This window comes from Ranitomeya imitator, chromosome 5 (assembly GCF_032444005.1).
Source record: "Ranitomeya imitator isolate aRanImi1 chromosome 5, aRanImi1.pri, whole genome shotgun sequence".
Lineage (NCBI taxonomy): Eukaryota > Metazoa > Chordata > Amphibia > Anura > Dendrobatidae > Ranitomeya > Ranitomeya imitator.
The window spans coordinates 237,452,016-237,473,896 of NC_091286.1; the positions used below are offsets into that span (position 1 = coordinate 237,452,016).

The following is a 21,881-nucleotide window of genomic DNA, read 5'->3' on the forward strand; positions in this document are numbered from 1 at the left end:
GCAGCTTAGTATACATTTTTTGCAAAAAACGTATCAACCAAATGCCCTGTTTTTTACATCTTTTTACTAGCACTTGCGGATTACTGTGATTTTTTGAAACTGAGTGTTTTTGGTTCTACTATGATCTTTTGTGTCTTCACACTTCTAACATTAGTAGTGAGGAATATGTAATAAAAGAAGGGATATGAGATGGTTCACTGTATGTAAACCATGTCTCATATCCTGTCGGGTTTGTGAAGGAGATAGGAAAAGCCGGCAATTGAATTACCGGCTTTTCTGCTATCTAGCACTGAATTAAATATATATATATTATATATATATGTTTTTCACTGACACACACATATATATATATACAGTGGGGCAAAAAAGTATTTAGTCAGTCAGCAATAGTGCAAGTTCCACCACTTAAAAAGATGAGAGGCGTCTGTAATTTACATCATAGGTAGACCTCAACTATGGTAGACAAACTGAGAAAAAAAAATCCAGAAAATCACATTGTCTGTATTTTTAACATTTTATTTGCATATTATGGTGGAAAATAAGTATTTGGTCAGAAACAACATTTCATCTCAATACTTTGTAATATATCCTTTGTTGGCAATGACAGAGGTCAAACGTTTTCTGTAAGTCTTCACAAGGTTGCCACACACTGTTGTTGGTATGTTGGCCAATTCCTCCATGCAGATCTCCTCTAGAGCAGTGATGTTTTTGGCTTTTCGCTTGTCAACACGGACTTTCAACTCCCTCCAAAGGTTTTCTATAGGGTTGAGCTCTGGAGACTGGCTAGGCCACTCCAGGACCTTGAAATGCTTCTTACGAAGCCACTCCTTCGTTGTCCTGGCGGTGTGCTTTGGATCATTGTCATGTTGAAAGACCCAGCCACGTTTCATCTTCAATGCCCTTGCTGATGGAAGGAGGTTTGCACTCAAAATCTCACGATACATGGCCCATTCATTCTTTCATGTACCCGGATCAGTCGTCCTGGCCCCTTTGCAGAGAAACAGCCCCAAAGCATGATGTTTCCACCACCATGCTTTACAGTAGGTATGGTGTTTGATGGATGCAACTCAGTATTCTTTTTCCTCCAAACACGACAAGTTGTGTTTCTACCAAACATTTCCAGTTTGGTTTCATCAGACCATAGGACATTCTCCCAAAACTCCTCTGGATCATCCAAATGCTCTCTAGCAAACTTCAGACGGGCCCGGACATGTACTGGCTTAAGCAGTGGGACACGTCTGGCACTGCAGGATCTGAGTCCATGGTGACGTAGTGTGTCACTTATGGTAGGCCTTGTTACATTGGTCCCAGCTCTCTGCAGTTCATTCACTAGGTCCCCCCGCATGGTTTTGGGATTTTTTCTCACGGTTTTTGTGATCATTCTGACCCCACAGGGTGGGATTTAGCGTGGAGCCCCAGATCGAGGGAGATTATCAGTGGTCTTGTATGTCTTCCATTTTCTAATTATTGCTCCCACTGTTGATTTTTTCACTCCAAGCTGGTTGGCTATTGCAGATTCAGTCTTCCCAGCCTGGTGCAGGGCTACAATTTTGTTTCTGGTGTCCTTTGACAGTTCTTTGGTCTTCACCATAGTGGAGTTTGGAGTCAGACTGTTTGAGGGTGTGCACAGGTGTCTTTTTATACTGATAACAAGTTTAAACAGGTGCCATTACTACAGGTAATGAGTGGAGGAAAGAGGAGACTCTTAAAGAAGAAGTTACAGGTCTGTGAGAGCCTGAAATCTTGATTGTTTGTTTCTGACCAAATACTTATTTTCCACCATAATATGCAAATAAAATGTTAAAAAAACAGACAATGTGATTTTCTGGATTTTTTTTTCTCAGTTTGTCTCCCATAGTTGAGGTCTACCTATGATGTAAATTACAGACGCCTCTCATCTTTTTAAGTGGTGGAACTTGCACTATTGCTGACTGACTAAATACTTTTTTGCCCCACTGTATATATATATATATATATATATATATATATATATATATATATATATACCTATTCTATGTGTACACATTTATTCTACCTATTCTATTCTGTCAGTGTGATTCTACTGTAAACCGCACTGAATTGCCGGCTTTTCTAGAGAACACCGCTACGTATTTCTCGCAAGTCACCCTGCTGGTCCATGTGCAATCCTTATTTTTCTGACCCCCATAGACTTTCATTGGTGGTTTTTTGTGCAATACGGTGACAAACGCAGCATGCTGCGATTTTCTACGGCCGTACAAGACTGTATAATATGGATCCGTAAAATACGGCAGATAGGAGCTGAGCCATAGAGAATCATTGGGCCGTGTGCAATGCGTATTTTCTGGACGTATTTTCTGCGCTCATAAGTCCGTAAAACTCGTTAGTGTGACGCCGGCCTTAGCACTGCTTCAGGCGCTGGGTACTGGATGCCGGTCTCATCATTGTCACCTGGTTTCCCTGCGATCAGCAAGACCATGCGGCGCTGATGAGACTGCATTATCTTTATGAGGGGCTGCATTTTTTTTGCACACAGACACACGGTCTGTGGAAACACACTGTCACCACATGTACCAGAGACACTGTCGTGTAAAGGGGGCCTTACTTTGTCCATCTGTTTTTTGTTTTAGTGCACCACTGTGGTTGAAGTTTAGTGATTCCAAATATTATTTGCCGATCCGTCATTTTTGACTTTTCAAAAATCTGCAAAATTTGTCGCAAATCTACTCCAGTGTAATCCTGAGCAGATTTTATGTACACCAGAAATTTTGGAGCACATTTTTGATACATATTTAAAATATGGGACTTTTTGCTATAAAAAAGATTTTAAAAAATGGTTACAGACAGAAAAAAAAGATAATTTTTGTCTTTGGGCTAAAGTCACAAACTGTGTGCTCCATTTTACTGAATTTGGCAGAAAAAAACCATCAGTGATTTCAAGAAGATAAGAAAAGTGACTGAAATGATAAATTGGGCCATTGGTGTTCATATACAGCCCTGGCTCACATCGCAAACCCGATTTCTCCAGCGATGCTCTAGGTGTGCTGAACACTTATGGAGGAAAACATGCACACCAGAAGACTTCATACACTTCAAATTTATGTTAAGGACCTATAACTCTGCCCTTCACCTCGCCAAATAGACCTACTTCACCACCCTGATCTCCTCACTATCTAACAACCCCAAGAAACTTTTTGACACCTTTCACTCCCTCCTCAGCCCAAAGCACAAGCCCCTATCACAGAGATTTGTGCTGATGACCTGGCTTCCCACTTTATAGAGAAAATAGACAATATCTGTCAGGAAATCCACTCCCAGACACCAAGTGCAGTGACTCCCATCCCTCCCTGCATCTCCCCTGGCTCACTCTCCACATTCGATCCCATCACAGAAGAAGTCTCCAAGCTCCTCTCCTCTTCTCGTCCGAATACATGCACCACCGACCTCATTCCCTCACACCTCCTCCAGTCTCTCTCTCCAGTCTTCACAACTCACCTAACTACAATCTTTAATCTCTCCCTCTCTGGCATTTTCCCCTCCTCCTTCAAACGCACTTGCTCCATTACTAAAGAAACCTGCTCTCGACCCATCCTGCACAAACAACTACAGACCAGTCTCCAATCTCCCCTTCATCTCTAAACTCTTGGAGCGCCTGATCTACTCCCACCTTACCCGTTACCTCTCTACTCACTCCCTCCTAGACCCTTCACAGCCGGATTTCCGCCCCCTACATTCGACAGAAACTGCACTCATCAAAGGGACCAATGACCTTCTGACAGCAAAATGTAATGGTGACCACCCTCTGCTCATTCTTCTCGGCCGTTCTGCAGCTTTTGACACTGTTGACCACCCTCTCCTACTCTTTAGGCTCCAGTCACTAGGCAATAAGGACACTGCTCTCTCCTGGTTCTCCTATCTTTCTGACCGCTGCTTCAGTGTTCTGTTCTCTGGCTCCACTTCATCTCCTCTTCCTCTCACTGCCGGGGTACCGCAGGGCTCAGTCCTTGGCCCCCTTCTCTTCCCTCTCTACACGGCCCCAATTGGACAGACCATCAGCAGATTTGGCTTTCAGTACCATCTTTATGCTGATGACACACAACTATACACGTTATCCCCTGACCTTACCCCGGCTGTACTACAGAACACCACTGACTGTCTGTCTGCAGTCTCCAACATCATGTCCGCTCTCTATCTAAAACTCAACCTCTCCAAAACTGAACTTCTTCTGCTCCCGCCTTCTACTAACCTCCCTAAATCTGACATTTGCCTCTCTGTGGGTGGCACCATAATAACACCCTGGCAGCAGGCGCGCTGTCTGGGTGTTATGTTTGACTCCGATCTCTCCTTCACCTCCCACATACAATCTCTTGCCCGCTTGTGCTGCTTACACCTAAAGAACATCTCTAGAATCCGCCCTTTTCTCACCATGGAAACAACAAAAACTCTCACTGTCGCCCTGATCCACTCCCGCCTGGACTACTGTAACGCTCTATTAATTGGCCTCCCCCTCACTCGTCTTTCCCTCTCCAGTCCATCCTTAATGCAGCAGCCAGGGTCGTCCATCTGGCTAATCATTACTCGGATGTGTCCGCTCTTCGCCAGTCGATACACTGGCTGCCTATTCATTACAGGATACAATTCAAACTACTTGTTCTCACCCACAAAGCTCTCCACAGTGCGGCACCCCCATACATCTCCTCCCTCATTTCTGTTTATCGGCCTAATAGATCACTGCGCTGATCCTCTGGAATGCTCTACCCCAAGATATTAGGACCATCCACAATTTGCATACTTCTAGGCGCTCGCTCAAAACACATTTGTTCAGAGCAGCCTATCACGTTCACTAATCAAAGTCATTTTATGTTTGTGTGTGTAGCCCATTCACTATCTCCATCTATCCCCCACCCTCTGAAGATGGCTGGACCAACATTGTAAATATATCATTGTCAATACACACCTGTACTTTGTTTCTCCCACCTCATTGTAGATTGTAAGCTCTCACGAGCAGGGGCGGCTTATTTCGCTTTAATTATTGTATTGTTAACGATGTTACATATGACTATTGTGTTTGAAACTGTTAAACTGTAAAGCGCTGCGGAATATGTTGGCACTATATAAATAAAGATTATTATTATTATATACTATATATGTATGTCCTCTTGTATGATGGGAAATTGTTTGTATTAACCATATAAAGGATTTACTAGCAGATCATAATTTGGATGGATTTGATTCTTTTGATTCTATTATGTCCAGCAAAGATTTTACAAGTTTTTGAGATTTCTTAAAATCATACATAAAACAAATATTACCACTCTCACATTTCCCAAATCTGCTTTTATCTTTTATTCAATGTCTCAACATCAGACAAGAGGTAGCTCCTGTTTCTATGATGACTTCTTTCATCTTTTTTTCTAGACAGAAAAAGGAAGCAGTAAGCATAATACCCAAGCCCATAATCCCAACCAGGGAATAGGCAACACTTCATATGTAACTAGAACATAACTATCCCGTAGCAATTAAAGCTGCGGTCAAGAGAAGTGCTACATATATAAAATCAATATGAATCTTTATTGAAGGTATAAAATACACAATACATATAACCATGAACAACATGGAATAAGGTGCCTCAAACAAACTACATATAAATAGGGTCAGCAAGAGCTAGACAGCTATTAAATACCCAGGCAATAATTACTGCAAATGATATGAGAACCCCTTGCCAAAAAAAGCTGCTATACAGGCAATGACAGGAGTTAAAGGATGAAGCAAAACATGCTACGGACAGGTGCATATAATTACATGCAATCCTTACAAACTCAAATGAGCCCAACATGCCACCCACATCATTACACCTACGGGCTCAAACTTACTAGGAGTGCATCAGTAGTAAATATAAAGGAATAAACTAGCAAGTGCCCTGCGCCTTGTACATATTACCTGTGTCACTGCCGCTCTTGGGAAAGTGCTCTGCCCAGTGGCATGCTGACCCTGATAGCCCCGACGCGTGTTTCGCGTGTGCTTCTTCCTGGGGGTGTGTCTGTACGGTGAGCGTCATGCATTTAATACAACCGTCTATCCACTAAGATTAGAGGGGCGGGAAAAAGGGGCATACGTCATCAGTGACCACCCATTCACAAGAAAGTTATTCAGTGCATAGAGACCGGAAATGCCTAGATCGCACAAACTGCAAAAGTGCGAAGCAACACAAAGTCATCGCATGTACATGGAAACAGGGCACTCCCGCTGTATGTATCCTCAGCCGAGGACAACGCATCTCCCTGCACAGCAAGGGCGGCAATATAGGTACCCATCTATCCATTACAATTCAAGGGGCGGGGAAATAAGACATACGTCATCAGTAGTGTTGAGCATTCCGATAATGCAAATATCGGGTATCGGCCGATATTCGCTGTATCAGATTTCCGATACTGACTTCTGATATTTTAAGATATCGGATACTGGAATCGGAAGTTCTTATAGTGCAATGATGCACTATAATGGAGGGTGGGCGGAGACTGTGTCTGTGTGTGCGGGCGGGGTCTGTGCGTGACCGTGGGGGGGGAGTCTGTGCTGGCTGCCGGGGGTCTGTGCGGGCCTGCCGGGGGTCTGTACGGGGCTCTCGGGGGTCTGTGCAGCCTGCCAGGGGTCTGTGTGGGCCTGCTGGGGGTCTGTACGGGCCTCTCGGGGGTCTGTGTGGGCCTGCCGGGGTTCTGTGCGGCCTGCCTCATGAGGAATACCTCATATGAGTATGAAGTGCAATAGTGCAATGTGCAAACTGCAAAATAGTGTGCAAGAGAGCATGTGAGGAAAAATACCTCATATACTAGAGTGTTATCAGAATACGCAATGCATATATTACCACAATATATCCACATAAGTGGCAATCTGAAGTGCAATAGTGCAATGTGCAAACTGCAAATAGTGTGCACAAGGAGCAGCTCAAAAAACAAACCATGCAAAAAGTGCAAAGTGCAATAAAAAGGAGGTACACAATAACTACCTTATTATCTCTGTCTGCCACATCCCGTAATGGCACACCCCATGGTAATAGCATTACCATTCATATTATTAGTCATCATAGAGAGGACGATAACCCATCATGAGGCATTTCTCTAATTCCACCACAACTTTTGGCATTAAAACAAACGCAGAGTGTGCATTGGGAGAAGGGTAAAACAATCTAAAATACTGGGAGGAAACAATTTCACAGAACTATATATTCAACTACATTGGTAGGAGAGCATAATTAGTTACATAATATAGTCTAATATAGACAAACATATAAAGCTTCCATAAAATGATGGAAAAGGTGCCAAAGCAAACTACAATAGATAAATGTGAAAGACCATTACACCAATTATATTATTATAAACTAATGAATGTATCATATTTAGTGTACTAAATATCAGTGTGAAAATGTGAATATCAAAGGCAATAAAAAATGCCCAAATTTATCTCAAAAGGATATAAAAAATAAAAAATGAATTAATTGGTGCAGAGTAAAACAAGTGCCAATCGTTTAATTTTATCTTGCGCGAAAAAAAACTAAATTATACATGACAGGTAAAGACAAGACAGTATCAATACTATAGAAATCTGAATAAATTAATGTAAGAGTGAAAAGTGACCAGTGTATAAAAAATAGGCAAAAATTGCAGTGACAATCTGATACACAAACCTGAATGAGGGAAAATCGACTCAGGACGAAGTCATGGTGAGAACCGCCCCCCTGCAGGTCGGGGCAGGTAATACATCACTGTTTTTCAGCACTGAGTCTAATCTCAAGTATGTGTATACCAGATGTATACTAATTCCTTACAAGAAGTGAAAGAAGTGTGTATACAGCATAAAGTAACCCGTGACACCGTGTATATTTAATATCAATTTATTGACTAAAACCGTAGAAAGTGTTTCAACATTTCCTTAACCAATGTAGGCCCTTAGATCACTATACCATGGGGGAGCAAAAAATTCACCTAAGTGAAAAAAAGATATAATTTGATTCGGATATACTATCCATAAGTTCTTTGACCCTTCCCCACATGATTAAATCCAAATCACACCAAACTAGGGAATAGACTGTAACGAATGCTGTACTGTAACAAGTCCATAATCAAAATTCTTTCCAGTCTGAAAATCTCTTTGGACTTGATTGTAGTCATAATTCAGATGATACAGTCTTCAGAATCTTAAAATCCATCTTGTAGCATACACAGGATTTTGGTGGGAGATAGGAAATACAACAATAAACAGTTCCAAATCATGAAAATTATAATGTCCTTCCAAGTATCATAAGACTGATTCCCACTAGACTGTAACGAACGCTATAACCATAGCTGCGCTGTTAAAGATTCGTAGAAAATGCTTTTTCCAATCTGAAAGTTTTCTTGGACTAAATTATTGTCCTTATTCTGATAACATAACTCCTTAGTGTCCCAAAATCCCTCTTACGGCTGTAAAATTGGACACGATATAGACGATAGATCAATATTCATCACTTCCAACCGTTACAGGTGTTATATCTAAAAAGACAAAAGACACACTTAAAATACGCACCACACTACACACAGATTAAAACAACTATGGGAAAACCCACCGTAAAAGACATAAAAAACTGATGCTAACCACAGAATTTCTAGAGGATGAATATTCACAGAAAAGCTCCAAAACCCAGGTTTTCATTGAGGCCCTGGGGAGTCAAGGTACTTAATCTATAGATCCAGCGGCTTTTGACCTGGGCAAGAATCCTGCCCAGATCACCACCTCTTGGACCCAATGGAACCACATCAATACCTTTGAAAGCACAGCACAGCGGTGAGTCACACAGCGGTGACTCACCGCTGTGGCTGTGCTCTGCTTTCACTTTGCGGCCAGCAGTCAGTGCAGCAAACAGACGGCAAGGGACAGACAGCTGAATGTAAGTATGTACTGTTTGTTTTTTTACGATGGTAACCAGGGTAAACATCGGGTTACTAAGCGCGGCCCTGCGCTTAGTTACCCGATGTTTACCCTGGTTACCGGGGACCTCGGGATCGTTGGTCGCTGGAGAGCGGTCTGTGTGACAGCTCTCCAGCGACCAAACAGCGACGCTGCAGCGATCCGGATCGTTGTCGGTATCGCTGCAGCGTCGCTAAGTGTGACGGTATCTTAAGATCTGCACTGGTAGTTTTCTATAGCAGCTTCATCCTATTGTTAGTTAATTGAGTTATATAAGTACAGCATTCTAAAGGTGTTCATTAGGGAGAAAAAAAGTTTTTTTTCTTAAGAAAAAAGATATATTATTTTTATTGACCTTGCAGACATAAAAAGAAATTGTTCCATTAAATAAAACTAGAGTTTTAAGTCTTGGTTCACATTAAGTTGGTTGTGCCAAGGTGTTGCCAATGACAAACAATGATCATTTTACATGAAAAAAATGTAACAGTCACCTGAATATTTTGGAGAATCATTGATTTCTTTGAGCAAAACATTTTTTTAGCTTTGCCACTACAAGACCTCTAATAAATGTATCACTCATCACCATGTTGTTCATTAAATCAAGAGTCCCCAATCTTTCTTACCTTAAAGGGAACCTGTCACCCCGTTTTTTCAGTATGAGATAAAAATACTGTTAAATAGGGCCTGCGCTGTGCGTTACAATAGTGTATTTTGTGTACCCTGATTCCCCACCTGTGCTGCCGAAATACGTTACCAAAGTTGCCGTTTTCACCTGTCAATCAGGCTGGTCAGGTCAGATGGGCGTGGTGACATCGCTGTTTCTTCCCCCAGATCTTGCATAGCTTTACGTTAGTGGCATAGTGGTTTGCGCAGGCCCAACTGCTAAATCCACTGGGCAGGAGAAGAAAAAACGCGCGATCGGCGCTATTTCCCTGGTGACCAGTGGGGGCGGCCATCTTCCTGAGGCCGCGCGTGCGCAGATGGAGTCCTCTGCTGCCCGGGGCTTCAGGAAAATGGCCGTGGGATGCCGCGCGTGCGCAGATGGAGATCGCGGCGGCCATTTTCCTGAAGCCGAGATACGAACTCTGCTTCAGGAAAATGGCCGCCGCGATCTCAGGATGCAGTGGACCCATGTGGTTAAGATAGAAAAAATAATTTTGGGAGGATCTCTGAATCCTCTTTTTGTGCTCTTGCTATTTAGAATTAGGACTCATGAGCGTGGGGACCCTTGTCGCGGGTCATGAGCTTCCGTATTTTGGCCAAAATATCAACTAATACCTCACATATATACTACTACACTAATAAGCTTGCCTGGATGCTGTGCATCTCCATTGTGTGAACAGCGCCGCATACAAGTCTTTTATGTGCAGCAATGTGCCAAGCAGCCACCCCCTCCATTAGTTTGGCAGGTCGAGAGTGGCTGCCTCATTGGTTATGCTGCACCTGTGTAGTCTCCATCTTAACCACATGGGTCCACTGCATCCTGATAGTGCATTTGTTTGAGGCCTAGGCAGGTAAGAACCTCTGCCTTATTTTGCTGTTTTTACTAAAATTTGGAGGATCTCTGTATCCTCTTTTTGTGCTCTTGCTATTTAGAATTAGGACTCATGAGCGTGGGGACCCTTGTCGCGGGTCATGAGCTTCCGTATTTTGGCCAAAATATCAACTAATACCTCACATATATACTACTACACTAATAAGCTTGCCTGGATGCTGTGCATCTCCATTGTGTGAACAGCGCCGCATACAAGACTTTTATGTGCAGCAATGTGCCAAGCAGCCACCCCCTCCATTAGTTTTGCAGGTCGATAGTGGCTGCCTCATCGGTTATGCTGCACCTGTGTTTTTTCTATCTTAACCACATGGGTCCACTGCATCCTGATAGTGCATTTGTTTGAGGCCTAGGCAGGTAAGAACCTCTGCCTTATTTTGCTGTTTTTACTAATTTTTGGAGGATCTCTGAATCCTCTTTTTGTGCTCTTGCTATTTAGAGCCATGCTGTCGGTCAGAGCGCTGCAGGGCCATGCTGCCAGATATCAGCGTGAACCCACAGAAATACTATGACCCTCAGCGGTGACCCACGGTAAAACATTTAAAGCATGTCAGCAGGCGTGAGTTGATGAGACTACTCCTCCCATCAGCCTACATCTGCTGTCACTGAGTACAGTGATGGCAGGAGCTGCTGATGGGAAAAAAAGTCTCTTGTCAGTTGACGCCTGTGTTCACTCTTAAAAAAAGTAAAAAAAAAACACAACATGTAAAATAATTACATATATTCAAATAAAAATAAAAAACACATTATACTCACCTATCGCCAAATCCCGATGCCCTTATCTCCGAGAAAAAATGTAAAATAATAAATCACCAAATACTCACCTGTCCACCATAGTCTATATAATCCCGAGTTTCACAATGGCGATCTCACTCGTAGAACAGTCACATCAGTAGATGTGACTGCTCTACCCAGCCGCCGATACAGTGACAGGAGGTAATCGCTCATGCTGTGTATCACTGAGTTGCTGTGACAGACTTCACCAGAGTTCATCAGCTGATCAGCTCCGGTGCTCTCACTTACGGCACCACCGTTGTGTGAGAACTTTGTCCGGTGACCTCTCACAGCATCAGTGGCTGCTCTCAAGGTCACCAGGATCGTCCGGGGACATTATGGATTATCTTCTCTGTTGACAAGTGAGGAATATTGTGGTTTATTTTATTTTTGTTGCAGGAGATGTTGGCGTGAGTTGATTAGACATTCGGAGAGTATGGTTTAATTTAGATTAATGGAGTCAGTGTCATTATTTCAAATAATGGACTTTATTCTGGGTGTCTGTGTTTTTTTAATATCACTATAGGGTTAGTAATGGGAACGTTTTATAGCCCCCTATCCATTACTAACCTGTGGGCTTGATGTCACCTAACAATACAAAGGTGACATCAACCCCCCCAACGATCACCCCACTTGCCACCGCTACAGGGCAAGTGGTAAGAGCGAGGCTAAGCACCAGATTGGCAGATCTTATAGATGCATTGTTACGTGTTACGGAACCACTCAGCACCCAGAATATGTTGTGCAGTTATATGTATGTATAATAGATTCCATGTGAGATGCATGTCCCTAATGCATCAGCCCACAGGCTGCGCCCCTGGGCAGAGGGGACAGAATATTCCCCTTTTATAAACATAAGGATGAATGACCTCGGGGAGATCAAAACATCCAACACCGCGGAGACACCATCACGTGTTTCTCAATACAGTGATCCAGAACACTGCTCCCATCCCTTATGGGAAATATGCAATGTAGATAAGCCATGGGGACACCATCACGTGTTTCTCAACGCAAGCAATAAATAGCCAGGACTTTCACCGGGAAGGAACAACCATGGGAAGGGCAGTATCCAAAAAGGAAAACCACCTATGCCAAAACATGGTATCCATCCACAGACAGCTTCTTTCGGGGTATTTGCCCCTCATCAGTGTGGAGTAGGAAACTGACTATTAGGAGCAGTGCCTAGTAAATATAGATATTCCCCTTTTGTCCGCCCCCACCTTTGTAATTCCCACAGTAAATATGTATGTCTGGCCTGCCGCTTTTCTATTGGCCTGCCCTCTGCATCTGTGTGATATATTCTGTGTCCTGTGAGTAAAGTGTTGTCAGACTGGAAATATGTGGAGAAGCAGTGATCTTTTATATGCGCCCATGTAACAAAGCAATGCCAGCCAGCGTCCTTCATTCAGACTCCAGCCAAAGCAGAGTGGACCTCCTGAAACACGGGGTGGTACTGAAAAAGGTACCGCAGCTTGGTAGACCCCGTCTTTTCTGGGGTGGCTGAGAGCTGATGTTTTTAGCCTGGGGGTCTATATTCATGGTCCCTCTCTAGGCTATTAATATCAGCCCGCAGCTGTCTGCCTAGCCTCTGCTGATTAGATTTTATAAGGGGACTCTATGTCAATTTTTTTCTGGGGTCCCCCTGTGAACTAGCCAGTAACGGCTAAGCAAACAGCTGTGAGCTGATATTAATAGTCTGGGAACCTTTGTGGCTTTTGGCTCCTTGCCAGAATATTAACATCAGCTCTCAGCTGTTGGCTTTCCCTCTGCTGGTTATGAAAATTACACGGGAGCCCACACAATTTTTTTTTCTTTAAATTAAGAGTTGCTGTTTGGTTACAGCCTATGTAGGTTCATTCTGTTAATTCTGTTAATGATCCTACTTAGACTTGTGACAATGAGTGTGTTTGTGTGTGTGTTTATGTTTACCTACTGGCTTAGTAATGACGGTGTTGGGCTGACACCATTTCATTACTAAGGCCGGAGTCACACTAGCATATGGCATCCGATGTGAGAGCATCAGATGCGATATGCTAATGACCCTTGGCTCCTGCTCTGCTGCAAGCGGGAGCTGAGTGTCATGCTACTGTGTTCCGAGCCTCTCTCACAGAAAGGATCGGAGCACAGCTGCGGAAGAGGTGGAGAAAATAATATCCGAGTGCTGTGCGTTGTCACTCGCACCCATATAAGTCTATCACAGATGTAATGTGTCCCATAGATTAACACTGGGCCGAGTGCTATGCATTGTTTTATTCTACGGTAGTGTAACTCCGGCCTAAGCCTAGGTCTTGTTGTCAATGACAGCTGCTGACACTAAGCCCCAATCTCATTACTCTGATGCTACTGCATCAGAATAAAAAATGTGATTTTGAACCAAGAAATTACATCACAAAACTTTTTTTTTTAAATATCTTTATTTAGTTAAAAAAAGTTTTAATTGCTGTACAAAAATACATACAAAGCCACAGCAAAAACGCATCAAAAATTGCGGCAAAACGCGCTTTTTTGTCACAGCGTTTTTGCTGCCGAGATATACAGAAACCTAGCAGAAATTTCTGCGCGCAAATACTCAACATGTGCACATAGCCTAACACATTTGTTGCGCATGAACGTACCTCTATCTATTTAATTGTGTAGTGTTACATTCAACCTCCACTATTAGAAATTGCTACAAAACTAGGCAGATTTGCTGTAAAGGTCTCCGAGAAAGATGGATAACTCCTATCATTATTTCAAAGACATGTTCTTTATTTTACCAATACTCCAGAATGCTGTTAAGGCCTCACTCACACCAGTGTATTCAGCGGACAAGTGATCTCTGATGTTTTATTGGATAGCACGCGACCCAGTGTTATAATATGGGGAAGTGCGGATAAAAGAAGTGCAGAAAAAAAATGGCAGCATGCTGCTAAGGGGTCCGCAAATCAAACTGTCTATGGTGTAAGTAAAACACCGAACTGCACTTGGATGTCATCCGAGTGCAGTATAGTTTGTGCGGACACAGACAATCGGAAAGATGGAGAAATTAATTCTCCGTCTTCTTCACACCTGTGCTGCGATTCTCCCGTGCAAGAGAATCAAATCACACTGACATGACACCCAGATCAAACTCTGACAGACTTTGTGATGAGTGTGATTAGTATAATCGAGCTGATTCTCTCACTAGAGAGAAACATTGCTAACGTGAATCCGACCTTAGTCATGCAATGCTATATTGTGACCTTCAGGACTCTTGGAAAGCTTGGTGACTTCTCCCTGTTGCAGCTCTAACCTTTAACGACAGCCATATTGGTTATCAGCCTGCTCTCCAAAAAGCAAACTGAGAAACAACTAAATAGAATTTGATAGAAAAAATGAAGTCAAGAAAATGTAATAACGAGGAATTTTCAGAAAGAAACTGTCATGGAGAACTGACTTTGGACCATGGGAATATACGGGTGGCAGGACGTGGTACATGTTTGGGTGCGGTCAGTTATGTTGCATAGAATATTCCAATGTCATTTTAATAACTGATGTGATTGCACATCTTGACAGGCGGCATTGGTTTGGCAACGTGATCAGTTTTCTAGGAAATTCCCCGTTCTATGCTTCCCAGAATAAATAAATCTGGATATGTATAACAACACAGATAACAGGAAATGCATAAAATACACTATTTGTTTGCATTAGGAAGAGGCGCAGCCATTGTTTTTTCTCCTCTGTCCTTGTAATCTGCAGACATGTGCGGTGTCTGGGTGAGGATGTTCTTCCAGTCACATGTACTGGGAATCCTCGTGCACGGGGCTCAATCTAATTCTTTTCGCAGACTTCCCTCCCCTGTGTTCATCAGCAACACGACAAATCCACGAGAGCTGATGGTTAATTCTAGTCGTTCTGTGAAAACAGAGAGCGTATCCTACATAACCGCTAATTGCCAGAAAAACCTGCTGGCAATGCTTACAAATGAACAAATTTCCCAGCGTGCGATAATACTATGCAACAGTCACGTCAAGAAGAAAGGCCAAGTAATAATACGCCTTCGTGCTCACTTCAGGGGGTTATACTTAGTAGCCATCCTTGGCATTGCTCCATCTTTGATTCTTCTTCCTGAAAATGCACGTGGCACTGTACGGGACAGATAGTCCTGAGACAAGCATGTTCTAAGGTCTTCATTGCCTAAGGGAAGTTGAGTCCCTTTCCCTAAAAAGAAGCTGTATCGTGAATATTGGATGCAATGCTTTTATCTTAAGAATCTTTTTCTAATTCATTGTATTATTACTGTGTTGGATGGATACGGTTAAACACTGTGTGCACAATTATTAGGCAATTTTCATTGCTGATAATTAATTTATTATTGAACAACTACTGTACTGTCGGTCAATCCAAAAGGATTAATAAACCTGAATATTTAATTAATTGAAAGTGAGGTTTTGTCTCATTTAGGAGAATAATCTATAAGTGCATAATTATCGGCGACTATTAGTGTGCAGAGTTATTTTGCAACTAAATGAAAAATGTAACATCAACAATAACACTGGAAATAGATCACTCTGCAATGACTCTATATACTATATGAGTTACCCTTTTTGTATCGAAGAAGTGAAATAAATTAGCTTTTTGATGATATTTAAATTTTGTGTGAAGCACCTATTTATAGATTATGTCATGACTCATTTGACTGGTCACACCTCTAATTAATGCATCTATGACAATTTGTCAAAGGTTTCCAAACATATAATCTTACAGGTTTTGGTGATGCATAGCCCTTTAAAGGGAGCCTGTCACCAGGTTTGTCCCATGTGAGATAAGGCCACCACCTTTCAGCCTTTATATACAGGATTCTAATATATTGTATACAGTGGGGCAAAAAAGTATTTAGTCAGTCAGCAATAGTGCAAGTTCCACCACTTAAAAAGATGAGAGGCGTCTGTAATTTACATCATAGGTAGACCTCAACTATGGGAGACAAACTGAGAAAAAAAAATCCAGAAAATCACATTGTCTGTTTTTTTAACATTTTATTTGCATATTATGGTGGAAAATAAGTATTTGGTCAGAAACAAACAATCAAGATTTCTGGCTCTCACAGACCTGTAACTTCTTCTTTAAGAGTCTCCTCTTTCCTCCACTCATTACCTGTAGTAATGGCACCTGTTTAAACTTGTTATCAGTATAAAAAGACACCTGTGCACACCCTCAAACAGTCTGACTCCAAACTCCACTATGGTGAAGACCAAAGAGCTGTCAAAGGACACCAGAAACAAAATTGTAGCCCTGCACCAGGCTGGGAAGACTGAATCTGCAATAGCCAACCAGCTTGGAGTGAAGAAATCAACAGTGGGAGCAATAATTAGAAAATGGAAGACATACAAGACCACTGATAATCTCCCTCGATCTGGGGCTCCACGCAAAATCCCACCCCGTGGGGTCAGAATGATCACAAGAACGGTGAGCAAAAATCCCAGAACCACGCGGGGGACCTAGTGAATGAACTGCAGAAAGCTGGGACCAATGTAACAAGGCCTACCATAAGTAACACACTACGCCACCATGGACTCAGATCCTGCAGTGCCAGACGTGTCCCACTGCTTAAGCCAGTACATGTCCGGGCCCGTCTGAAGTTTGCTAGAGAGCATTTGGATGATCCAGAGGAGTTTTGGGAGAATGTCCTAAGGTCTGATGAAACCAAACTGGAACTGTTTGGTAGAAACACAACTTGTCGTGTTTGGAGGAAAAAGAATACTGAGTTGCATCCATCAAACACCATACCTACTGTAAAGCATGGTGGTGGAAACATCATGCTTTGGGGCTGTTTCTCTGCAAAGGGGCCAGGACGACTGATCCGGGTACATGAAAGAATGAATGGGGCCATGTATCGTGAGATTTTGAGTGCAAACCTCCTTCCATCAGCAAGGGCATTGAAGATGAAACGTGGCTGGGTCTGGGTCTTTCAACATGACAATGATCCAATGCACACCGCCAGGGCAACGAAGGAGTGGCTTCGTAAGAAGTATTTCAAGGTCCTGGAGTGGCCTAGCCAGTCTCCAGATCTCAACCCTATAGAAAACCTTTGGAGGGAGTTGAAAGTCCGTGTTGCCAAGCGAAAAGCCAAAAACATCACTGCTCTAGAGGAGATCTGCATGGAGGAATGGGCCAACATACCAACAACAGTGTGTGGCAACCTTGTGAAGACTTACAGAAAACGTTTGACCTCTGTCATTGCCAACAAAGGATATATTACAAAGTACTGAGATGAAATTTTGTTTCTGACCAAATACTTATTTTCCACCATAATATGCAAATAAAATGTTAAAAAAACAGACAATGTGATTTTCTGGATTTTTTTTCTCAGTTTGTCTCCCATAGTTGAGGTCTACCTATGATGTAAATTACAGACGCCTCTCATCTTTTTAAGTGGTGGAACTTGCACTATTGCTGACTGACTAAATACTTTTTTGCCCCACTGTATATGACCCCTATCCAGCCTGCAAGGCATTAAAAATACCTTTAATAATACTCACCTATGGGGCGGTCCAGTCCGATGGGCGTCGCTGTCTGGGTCCTGTGCCTCTCTTCTTCTGATGCTGACCTTCTCTCTTGTGATGTCGTTCTTCTTGCTTTGTGTGGATGATGCGTCCCACATCATCCTCACAGTGTCCCCAGCATTGCCCTCCTGCAAAGGTGTGCTTTTCTCTTCCCTGTCCGAGAGCCTCTGCCTCCTCTGCACCGAGAAGTTTAAAGAAACCTGGCGCATGCGCAATGCAGTACTTTACTCTGCCCTGGTCAGAGCAGAGCAGTCCACCAGTGCAGGAGCACAATACAGGGGACACTCTGTGGATGATGTAGGACGTGTCATCCACACAAAGCAGAAGAGTGGAGGACGTCATCGCAAGAAGAGAGCAGGCACTGGGCCAAGACAGAGATGTGTGGCGCCCCAGGGTCCTCGTCATCACAGTGGCATTGCTTTCCTCTCGGGGAGAGCGATGCTACGTTTGGAGGCAAGGAAGGATAACTGCATCCAGGTACCACAAGCATGCAACATATTCACACTCCAGGCCACCAGGGGGAGCTTTTGATCATATTTACTATGTGACTCTCTCTCTATATATATATATATATATATATATATATATATATGTATACAGCAGACTGTAGGGAAGGTTAGTGTTAGCTAGAGGGTAAACGGAGCTGTTCATGCCCTAAGAGCTGCAGCTCCCAGAAGGAGACATTACAGAAAGCAGAATACATTGTAGTGAGCGTGCAGGAAAGAAAAGCACAGGAGAAGATACCAGAAGGGGTCCTTCTGAGGCACAGATAACTGGTAGCCGGAACACTGAGGTAGTAAGGACCTCTACGCCTTACTTTAGAGACCTGAAGGACAGCTAATTGCACGTTACTTGTCCGCACCTACACCCAGGAGGCATGGTGGCACCCCTCAGAGGCTGGGGCATGCTAGAGTCCCTATAAACCACCTCAAGCCACCAGCCATATGAGTTTTGTCCTATCTGATTACGGGGACAGAGAGAGAGAGAGGCACAACATCTGTGAGGACCTTATTTGAGTCTTATACAGTAAGGGACTATACCACTACAGCGCAAGGGAAGGCTATTGATTTCCACCTGGACAAGGGGACTCTGGACTTGCCTCCAAACCGGCCGGACTCTACCTGCCCTGTGATCTGGTGCCCTGGACTGTGGCTGCTGAAACCAACAGTAAACAAGGTAAAGAGACTGCAATCCCGTGTCCTTGTTCTTCACTGCACCTCTCACCATTCTACCATTTACACACTGGGAAGCCCTGGGAATATACTTCACCTGTGGGAAGGTACCATCTAGCTGCCATAACATCACCCCAGCGGACCCCTTAAAGCAGCGTCGGTCACCCTGACTGAATAGCACGGGTGGCGTCATGAACATAAACTTAATCTCTTTAAAGACCTTTCACTTTAATACGGACGTCCCAGGGCCACGGACCGGCTCGCCACCGTGACATTCCCCTTTGAACAAACTGGACACGGTGTCGAGTACCCCCTTGCCCTGATGGTGCGCTCCAGATGCCCATCGAACCCGACTGCCCCATTGGGGATAATAAAAAGTATTTTTCTTGTCCTGCATGCTAGATTGGGGGTATATATTCAATATATTAGAATGCTGTATATCATGGCTGAAAATGTGTGGTCTTATCTCAAATAGGACAAACCTGATGATAGGTTCCCTTTAAAATCAGGGATTTAGGCCTCAGACGTCAGTGACTTTTTCCCTATGAAAAAAATATTGGTTAGCGTGTCACCCGTGTTTTGCATCCAAGTTTGTGTTTGGTCAGTATGTCATCCGTTTTTTTCATGGACCCATTAACTTGTATAGGTAAATTTCATTTGTCACACCCATAAAAACAGACATGTCCCCCAAAAAAGATGTGAACAGTCCTATAGATTATAATAGGATTAAATATGTAAGTGAAACATGAACATTTGATTGAGGTCATGTGGTGTTTGGGTGCACCATGGAAGAGAATGTTTGTAAGGCCAGGGTCACACTTGCGTATTGCATCCGATGCGAGATCATCGGATGCAATATGCTAATGACACTCGGCTCCTGCTCGCAGCAGAGCAGGAGCCGAGTGTCATACGTCTGTGTTCCGATTCTCTCGCACAGGGAGGATCGGAGCACAGCTGCGGAGGAGGCGGAGAAATGAATTTCTCCATCTCCTCCATTGCTGGGGTCCGCTTATAGCGCACATCACTCGGATGTGCACTGTCTCACTCGCACCCATAGGCTTATATGGGTGCGAGTGAGCCGAGAGTTTTCCTCGGTCCGTGACAATCGCAGCATGCTGCGAGTGTCTCGGACCGAGGAAAACGGCTGACAAAAAGTCGGCTGCTGGGAGCGGCCCCATATGGTAACATTGGTCCGAGTGCAATGTGATTTTTTATCGCATTGCACTCGGCCGTATTACGGTCTAGTGTGACCCCGGCCTAAGTGGGGAGCACAGACTAAATAATTTTATATACAAACTACCAATCTGATTGTCACAGCTAAAATTGCTGCAGCTAAAAAAGTATTAAAGGGAACCTGTCACTTAATTCATGAAGCCCAAATCTCTTGCAGCATGAATCAGAGTCTGACTGCATGATTGCAGCCAGGTATATCTTTTCAGAGAAAATGTACTTTAAAGATCTGGCTGAGGACTATAGCTGGAGACCAGACTTGTCCAAGTCTGCCTAACACAGACTTCTCCAAGCACTTCTGCAGATGATTGACAGCTCTCTCCCAAAGCATGAAACCTGTCAATCATCTAGAGCAGCGCTGGAAGAAGGTAGCCAGTTATGGTCCAGATCTCTAAGGGTATGTTCCCACGGTCATGAACCGGCAGTGCTTTGGACGCAGCACATGTCCGCTCCGTCCAAAGTGCTGCTGGCTTTTGAACGCAGATGATTCCACATGTTAAGTTAATTGAACCGTGCAAAATCACTGCATCCTATACATTGGTCAGGAAATTTATCTTGCTGAGACTGAGCCTCTCTCCGCAAGATAAATTGACATGCTGCGGTCTCGAAAGACGCGCCGCATGTCGGTCTTCCCAGGGAAGCCAGAGGCGTCCCTGCACGCATAATGGAGATGGGACTTCTTCAAATCCCATCCACTATGCTGTAACATTTGGTCACTGCAGATTGGACGCTGCGGATGTACGCAGCGTCCAATCCACAGCATTTGCTGACCGTGGGAACATACTCTTAAAGGGACACTGTCACCTGAATTTGGAGGGAACAATCTTCAGCCATGGAGGCGAGGTTTTTGTGTTTTTGATTCACCATTTCCTTACTCGCTGGCTGCATGCTGGCTGTAATATTGGATTGAAGTTAATTCTCTGTCCTCCATAGTACACGCCTGCGCAAGGCAAGATTGTCTTGTGCAGGCATGTACTACGGAGGACAGAGAATGAACTTCAATCCAATATTGCAGCCAGCGGGTAAGGAAAGGGTGAATCAAACACCCAAAAACCCCGCCTCCATGGCTGAAGATTGTTCCCTCCAAATTCAGGTGACAGTGTCCCTTTAGGTATATTCTCTGAAACGCTCTAGTGTATTCATGCAACAAGGCTCTGATTCATGCTGCTCGCGGCATGAGTCAGGTGTAAGATTCCTTGTAAAAAGAGAAAATGAGTAAATAGTTGCAATAGTTCCAATGCAATCTGTTATGCAACATTAGCCTTAATGTTTTCCAAACCTCAGAGAAAGACTTTTCTGATAGACATGATTGGACCCAAAGCTACCCTTTCTTCTATATATCACTCACACATAGAGCTGTAATGCAGCAAGGTGCTTCAGGGATTTCAGGCTCAGATTGTGACTGACCTTGTTTGTCTGCGTCCTTCCTTGAAAGGTTAGTCATTAGACACCTTAAGCTTGCAACCTGTCTAGTAAACAGATAATGATGTCTAGCATACTTGTTGCTGGTACAGAGGCAATACCTACAAAAGAAATCATATTACGTATTTAACATGTGTAAACAATGAGCAATTCACCTTATTCTAATTAGAGCTTCAAGGGCTATATTGTAACTGCTATAGATGAGTGAATCGATTTGATACTTTTTAAATTCCATGTTGAATTTTAGGAAATTCACTAATATCAGCAAATTTAAACAATTAGATGTTT

The 21,881-nt window shown here is 43.4% G+C and overlaps 1 long non-coding RNA gene across 1 annotated transcript; it reads right to left on the reverse strand.

Moving 5' to 3' along the window:
• Positions 1-8,340: 8,340 nt before the first annotated feature.
• On the reverse strand, positions 8,341-21,677 carry LOC138680648 (uncharacterized). Its single transcript, XR_011321712.1, has 3 exons — positions 21,579-21,677; positions 15,274-15,424; positions 8,341-8,504 (listed from the first exon to the last, which is right to left on the reverse strand). It is a non-coding gene; the product is annotated as an uncharacterized lncRNA (long non-coding RNA).
• Between the last annotated feature and the right edge of the window lie 204 nt (positions 21,678-21,881).